Source organism: Helianthus annuus, chromosome 11, assembly GCF_002127325.2.
Source record: "Helianthus annuus cultivar XRQ/B chromosome 11, HanXRQr2.0-SUNRISE, whole genome shotgun sequence".
Classification (NCBI taxonomy): Eukaryota; Viridiplantae; Streptophyta; class Magnoliopsida; order Asterales; family Asteraceae; genus Helianthus; species Helianthus annuus.
In genome coordinates, this window is record NC_035443.2 from 160493787 (window position 1) to 160502534 (window position 8748).

Sequence of the window (8748 nt, forward strand, 5' to 3'; positions counted from 1 at the left end):
CTAAACTATAACACATTATTTTGGAAAGAATCATAGCATGTATTTATGTTTGATATGTAGGCTTACTTGGTTATGTGGTCGTTTAGGTGACGTCAACTGTGGAAGTATATTAAATAAAAGAAATGAAAAGTATAGTTTTCACAATGGGATCTTGTTCATATATTCTTATGTTTATAATTATAATATAAATAACTAGATGGAGCAAAAGTGTGTAGTTGTTGGGTATAAGTTGTATAGATTGGTGCTAAGTTTCGTGCTAGTGAATGATGTAGAAAAATACCAACCAGAAGTAAAAGAGGTTGTATACTGATAAAAATAACGGTTTTGCTAACGAAATTGAGGAAAGTCGGTCAATTAGTTAAACATGAGACTAGCGGAAGCACAAAAAGAAAATATACATGTTCGCAAGTCTAGTAGAGTTGAGCAACAACTCAACCACACGAGGACATACATAGTAAAACAGAAGAAAGTTTCTATTCAGAGTTGTATGAAAAGGGGTAAATTAAAAACGTAAACCAATAATGCAATTCAGAGTTTTACCAAATGGATGAGAAGATATATAACAATGTTCAAAACAACTTCATTTCGTATATAGAGTAATATAGTTATTGGGGGAAAATATCAAATAGAAAGTTAATTTTCGCTAGGAAGGATAGGAAGTCATAGGATTATGACATGTGGCAAATTTTAAGATAAAGAGAAAGGGTATTTTAGTCAATCCAACTCCTTCTTCTTCCTTTTTGAAAACCCAGTAACTTCAAAACCCACCATTTTCAAAACCCACCATCTTCAACTATTTCTTCACTTTCTATCTCAATAATCACTACATTATAGTGCGATTTTCATCACCAATCAATGATTCAAAACCCGATCAACGTGTTCTTCAGCTTTTTTTGAAGAAAACCCAGTTTAATTTCATAAAAAAATCTCGTTTTTTCCGGTGATTTTGGAGATAATCACTCGATTCGTTCGATTCGAACGTTGATAAGTGTTTCTATCATTCAAATTTCGTCAATTGATGAAGAAATCGGCTTCGATCCATGTAAGAAATGCTTTAATTTCATTTTCACGATCTGGGTTTTTGATTCAGTCATTGCGTTTTACGATCTTTGTGGGGGTCCGGGGGCGGCATCCCCTGGTAGCGAGGTCCCAGGGGCGGCAGCCCCTGGCGGGGTCCAAGGGGCAGAGCCCCTGGCTGGGGTCGATTAAATTGCTGTACTAAAAACGCATCAGAAAAATTAATTTTCTAGAAATTGGCTCATTTCGAAAACAGTAATTCATAGACAATTCAGACAGTTCACAGTGACAGACAGTTTTATGTGTCCATTGCGTTTTAGAAATAAGAGAGTTTTATGTGGTTTCTGGCTATTGCGTTTTAGAAAAAAACACATTTTTAAGTGTTTTTAGTCATTGCGTTTTAGGTAAAACACGTTTTTAGGTGTTTTCAGTCCATTGCGTTTTAGAATGAGTCATTTTAAGTGTTTTCTGGTCATTACGTTTTACATATAAGACATTTCTTTGTGTTTTTGGTGCATTGCGTTTTAGGTAAAACACTTTTTATGTGTTTTCAGTCCATTGCGTTTTAGAAAACAAACATTTTAAGTGTTTTCTGGCCATTGCGTTTTACAAATAAGACATTTCTTTGTGTTTTTGGTGCATTGCGTTTTAGGTAAAACACATTTTTATGTGTTTTCTGGCCATTGCGTTTTACAAATAAGACATTTCTGTGTGTTTCCTGGCCATTGCGTTTTACAAATAAGTCATTTTTTTGTGTTTTTGGTGCATTGCGTTTTAGAAAAATGTCATTTTTTAGGTTTTTTTTCATTGCGTTTTACGTAACTGGTGGTTTTTCTATTGCGTTTTACGCAACTGGGTTTTAATTTTTTTTTTAAATATAGCAATAGTATACTCGTTTTAAAGATAAAAAAACGCTCGTTTTTTTGTTGCAATTTTTATAAAAAAATAATGTCGTATGAAAGAGTTATTCACGTTTAAAAAATGAGGGGGAATTGGAGGAGAGAGAAACTATTGGCTTGGATTGACTAGAATGCCCTTGAACAAACTCACACGCCTCTTTTCTTCCTTTCAATTTCCCTGATTTAATCTTAGCCCTTGATTAACTTAATGGATGGTCAAAATCACTTCCTAGCCAAATAATCTTCCTATTGTATCTCCACCCTAGTTATTGGTTCAATTTAAGATAACTAATAAGAATTAAGCTATGAGGTATGGGGTAGTGGATTGGATCATGGATTGTCATGCGAGACATAATTCTCGTGGTACACTACCCCCTTCTCAAACCATGCTGGTTCGCATGGTTTAATCCATGAGAGCTATGACCCTCTTTCAGTTACTTACGGGATTTTTATTGGTGGGGAGGATCATGGAAGATAGTGTGGTCCACACCATATAGGGTGGTGGATGAGGGTGGGGTGGCATGTCGCTGACCTGGAGGGTGGTGATGATCATTAGGATCATGACTACACCACATATTATAATTTTTCTAATAATTCAAATTGATATTCTATTTTAAGCTATTTAGTTACGAAATTGATCTTAATTTATTTAATGTTTCTTTTTGTTAATGGCGTTTATAAAATTAAAAATCTATTAATTCTTGATAATTAATATTAAAAGTTTACTTGCATGTTTTTTTAACGATAACACTAACGGACACTGAAGTATTATTGTGTCATCATCAGAACCACCCGATTATATCCATCTCCACTACGCGATAATGCATATACATCATGTAAAAAACCTCCTTATAGAAATCGAACTCAGGACCTAATGGTCCTTGAGCCTCTTCAAAGACGTCACTAGGCTACAATGCGCATAATTATAATTTATAAAGGTGCAATAAGTACCAGTACACGTAGATTTCATCATATGTACATAGTGGAAGAGAAAAATGAAGGTTAGATTATTACAACTAAAACATAAGATATAATATTTAAACAATTATTACACTTAATATGTTTTACAAAGTTACATGGTCCAAAATTCTTGTTTGATTATTTCAAATAATTGGACCCGATTTAAATGCTTTTAGCCTTTACTATCCGAATGATTGGACTAGATTTTAAAAACTGAAACAGAAATAGAACCAACAATTTATAAATGAAATGTAAATTTTACATTTTCTCTATAAACTAGATTTCAACTACTAGTACTAGTACAGTCAACATAAAAATGCTAAGAAATAATGAATTGCTCATGACATGGTTAAAGAACATAAAAGTTATCCTTCTAATGATCAACCAGAATATAACTTTACAGGCGTTACAAGGGCATTTTGATCGTTTTAACCCGTATTGTCTCCCGGGTGATCTTTCGCTTGATAAACTGTCTCTAGTCATTGCTTGGCCCGGGGAACTTTTGACTGCTGGCGTTCCGCTCAAATAGGTTATCATATTTCTAGAAAAGAAACAGTACATTACCCGAACGTTAAACACAACGGGTTGTAGATTTCGACTTCTTGTCAATCAGTGGCGGCGGATCCATTGGCGAAGGTTGGGGGTCGATTTTTCCCAACTCCCGGGGGGGGGGGGGGGGGGGCGAAAATGTATATACCTAAAAATTTCTGTACGAAGGTGATGTTCATAACACTACGCGTCGAAAAGTTCGGGGGGGGGGGGCTCCCGCCCCAAGGAAGTTGCGCCCCTGGGTTGATCTAGAAGACAAGTTCAGGGGTATCCCAATGTTTTTTTTGGATCTAGGGGAATCCTAATATTTGCTTAGGAGTATCCCCAAAATAAATTTAGAATTTTCTTGCAAAATAACTACTAAATTTAGACTAAGAGGCTTTATGCGCATGTTGCACGAATTTCAACCCATTTGACCAGTTTTCTTTTTTAACTAACTTTTTATGTTAGTTTACCCTTTAAAGGTAAAACAAACGCGAATTGACCCGTTTGACCCGTTCATGAGTAAGTACTAGCTTGTGCAATTTCTTCCCAAGATGACTGCTCGCTCACGCCAAAATAGTTATAGAACGGGTTTTAAAGTTTGCATTCTCAAATCAACATGTAAAACAAACTTTTACCTAACAATAAACAACGGTTCACTTTGGGTTGTTTTTATCTCTAACGGGTTAAATAAAAAAAGGTAACGAACAAACGGGCTTAACGTATCTATTCAAATGCATAAAAAAGCTCCTAACTCGCTTTACTAATAAAAGGTCTATTATATTTATAATAACATAGAAATCATAATCAAATTAAGTACTCATAGTCATAGAATTCAAAAGAAAGTGAATAAACAAGGGCATATGAGTCGGTTAACCCAACCCAACCCGTTTCAACCAACACCATTACCCCTTTTGGCCCGAACTTTTCCAAGCCAGCATTAACACTTTCCCACTCAGCATCCAGATCTGTGAACTTCTCTTTATATGTTTTTTTCTTTATTTAGAGTATGCACATCACATGATTGCATAAAGAACATATGCCAAGTGATCTAAATTCCACAATGCAAAAAAAGGTAAAGTAACACCACTCCTAAAAGGTATATGCAATCATGCATCTGAGCCTAAACAACATCATGTAAAGCACCAATGACTTTAAACATATGATTTGAAAGTTGCCAAAAAGTGATATATATCATGCATTCAACATCACATAAAAAAGTGTCAAACAAAAACGCGGTGCAAAATCATATAACAGAGTTCACGCAGGAAGTAGAATTAAATCATAAAGATCACATAACTTGTGATGTTAAAAATTCTTAACTTACTTTGAAGTGCCAGACGATATGCTTGAACGAAAGCAAACAAGTTCATGGTGCATAAGGTTTCCAAACAACCAAACTTCGCAAGACTAACATTTACTATACTGACGAGCCGAAATTATATTATATAACTGTTTATATCTCATTCTTGTTGGTATAACTAAATACTTAAGAGTGATTACTTGACTATTTTTGAATTATGCATGGTAGTTTTAGTCGAACTCTAATGGTTTCTAGTTCAAGTTTTGTGTACATATTATAAATATTGAAAAGAGCTTTCTAGTTCTTTATATTGCATGTCATGTGAAACTGCAAAAGAGAAACTTGTTTACTTTTTTTTTATTGCTATTGTCGAACGATCAGCAACTCTCCATGTCCAACTTAGGGGTGGAAATTCCCGACATGACGTAGCACGAAGTGGGCATGAAAATGAAGTGGTTAGTGTTGAATCTACAGATAAGGGTTGCCGGGTTGGTAACCTGTTAAAAAAAACTAACAAGCTAAAAATTTACAATTAAATAAGTCAACGTACGAACCCATTTAATGTTACAACTAAATAAATAATTATCCAAAAATTAAACCTGCCAAACTTCTCACAACCCACTTTTTTTTTTTAATGGCTAACGTTACTCTCCCAAACTCCTATATTTACAAATAACTCACTCTTCACTCTTGCTTGGGATTGAACCCAAGACCTCCCACTAAGAGGCAAGTGCCTCTACCAAGTAAGCTAGCCCCACTTGGCTCTCACAACCCACTTAATTTGACAACTCATTTGACATTTTCATGTATATGGTTAGGCACCCTGAGTCCGGGTTACATGGGTTAGGTGTGTCCTAGTTAGGGTTGGTTATCGACTTTTTTTCGACATGAAAAACTAAATGGTATACGTGATAATAAATGGTCAGGTTGAACTCGTGAACCCGTTTAGGTTAAAGGGTTTGGTTCGGGTTAACCCGGTCGGGTTGACCCTTTTAACACATTTATATTATATTATATTATATACTAGGTTACAACCCCGTGTATTACACGGGTTGAATAAATATTGTATTTTTAAGAATCTCATGTATTTTACGGGTTGAGTAAATTTAATTTTATATATTAAATGATGAAAAAAGTTACATTTTTAAGAACCTCGTGTATTATATGTGTTGAGCACATGTAATTTTATATATCAAACAATAAAAAGTTGTATCTTTAGAAACCCTATGTATTATATGGATGAATAAATTTAATTTTATATACTACATAATAAAAAAAGTTATATTTTTAAAAACCCTGCGTATTACACGAGTTGCATAAATGTAATTTTGTATAATAAAAAATAAAAATGTTATATCTTTAAAAAAACCGTTTATCACACGGGTTGAATGAATCTAATAAAAATTTATATCTTTAAAAAAACTAACAGATATACTCGATATACGATGGATGGAGTGATTGCGGTGATGCTATTTATAAATGTCACGTAAACATAGTGATTACCGTATTTGAGTTGAGAGTTGAACACAAAAATAAAAGTATAGAACCAATAAACATTGATTAATATTTTATTAAATTTAATTTTATGATTATCGTTTAATTGATATTAATTATCTATAAAAAATAGATGGCTTTAATGAATTCAAATGCAATTATTATATGATAATCTATGATTTTAATTAATTCATGGTCATCTACTCATTTGATTTCATGATTAAATTTTTTATACAAATATGAGATTGAGATTATTAATTACTAAGATTTAATATTAATTTATTTAATTAATATAAGATAAATTTGAAGATACCTTCAATGAATGACACGTGTCCAAAGATAAGTATAAATTTGAAGATAACTTCAATGAATGACACGTGTCCAAAAGTTAGTTTCTTTTATTATATAGTATAGATGGATTTTACAATATGTTTTATGTCATAAATTAAATAGGATGTGTATTTTATGTCATAATTATATTTTAAAAAGAGAAATTAACATCAAATTTTATAATTTAAATATAATTGTATTATATACATTTGTGTTTTTAAGTAAATATTAATTTTAATATATTAATTTCAGAAGAAAAAATAAAAAAAATTAGGGTTGAACAGGTCGTGTTCGGGTCAACCCACAAAATTTCAGGTCGTGGTCGCGTTCATATGTATGATAGGATTTTCGGGTTTGGGTTCGTGTAAAACTTTCGGGTTCGAGTCAGATTAAACCAGCCAACCTGCGAACAAGACCCGTTTAGCACCCCTACAAATTGCCACAGCCACTACCAAGGATGGCCCGTGGGATGGGCGACCTCCCAGGCCTACTCTTCCATGAGGTCCTATTTTTTTTTAATTGATCAAAACTAAAAGCATATAATTAAACTTCGAAGTTAAAACTCTATGGTTTTTTAAACTCATTAGCTTATCCTATTTAGTTAGGCCCATTCAAGCAAATAAACCTAATCCTTATTAAAGTCAACTAAATGCAATAATGTTTTAAAATTTAAATCTATTTAAAAAAAACACAAATGGTAGAAGTCTGAGAATTAAAGGGGCAGTAAATTGACGGCCCACTACAACTCTTAGGAATCAAGACCCTTCACACTTGTCTAATTCACCTAGATACCAATTTGCCTTTCCCAACTTGATATTTTACGAATCTAACCTTTCACACAAACTTTGCAATGTAATCAACCAATCAAACCCGTAAATAAAGATTTTAGCACCTAACTTGCCCATCTAACAGAGAATCTTAAAATGCTTGAGACAATCTGCTAGAAAGCGCATAATGTTCCCGTATTTCTACAAGTTGGGCCCCAACTTGGGCCTAATGTACACATTCTTACCTTACAGTTCTACAAGAGGCCATGACTCAAACCCGTGACCTCCATGTCACAAGATCCACCCCGACAGTTTACTAGAAAGCATTTTCATACCAAATTTGACTCATAATGCAGGTTGTATATACATGACACTGTGATGCTAATTTGTAATCCAAGTTAACACGTTAATTTGGATTTTGATTGTGATTATTCCTAACCCAAGTCCCAATCATGGCAACATTATTTTCAACCACTAATCTCTAGCACCACAAGTCTCCATATAATTTTACTAATTCCACTTGAAATCTTGGAAAAATCCTATAAAAAAACATCTCAAACATTACCTTTCTTAAGCAAAACTCCCACATCGCGACAACTATTAAACAGAACTTTGATTCATGTTTAGGAACATACTCAAAGCACAAAAAAAATCATAAGTATTAAATTTTAAATTCCCTCATCTCATTTTTAGTCTCTTACACGTTGCCCTTAAGTGTGGGCTGATGAATCAGTTCTGTTTGTTCATGAAGGAAAACATTAAAACATACCTGTTACAGCAGACAGTGCGTTGGAGAATCCAGTAATGGAGTTCGACATGCTTGTCATCGTGGTCTGGTTCCTCCTTAGGGTGCTGACTGATGATGGGGACTTAGAAAAACCGAAAAGGGTATCGGTTAGGAGAGGAGGTCGAATTGTGATGTTATGACTAATGGGGTGTGTCTAATTGTGTAATTGAGCAACCCTTTAACCTCCACATAATTCTCCTTATATAAGCACCCAGGAGGAAACCTAATTAGTTAATAAGGGTAATATGGTCCATCAACAATTACCAACTAATTATTTAATAGGTTATAATATATTTTGATCTATATTATGTAAATGATTATAATGGCTATAGATTAAACATTAATACATAATATATTTAATCTTACATTATCCCACTTAGCCGAGTAATCATTTACTATGAGTATTAGATAAGCCTGATCAGGAGTTAACACTCATTTTAGCCTTAAACAAGTACTATAGCAGAGAAATAATCATTGTGCGACTCAGGACCCCCATTAATCATACTATAGCCTTAATTTAAAACCTAATCGTCATGATCAAAATACGCGTAAGCCCTTTGTTTGACTTGTAACTTTATTTGTCTATATGCCATTATACCGGTTGAACATATTCTAAGAGACATACAAAATCAAACTGAGGAAATTTCATTAATCATAAAA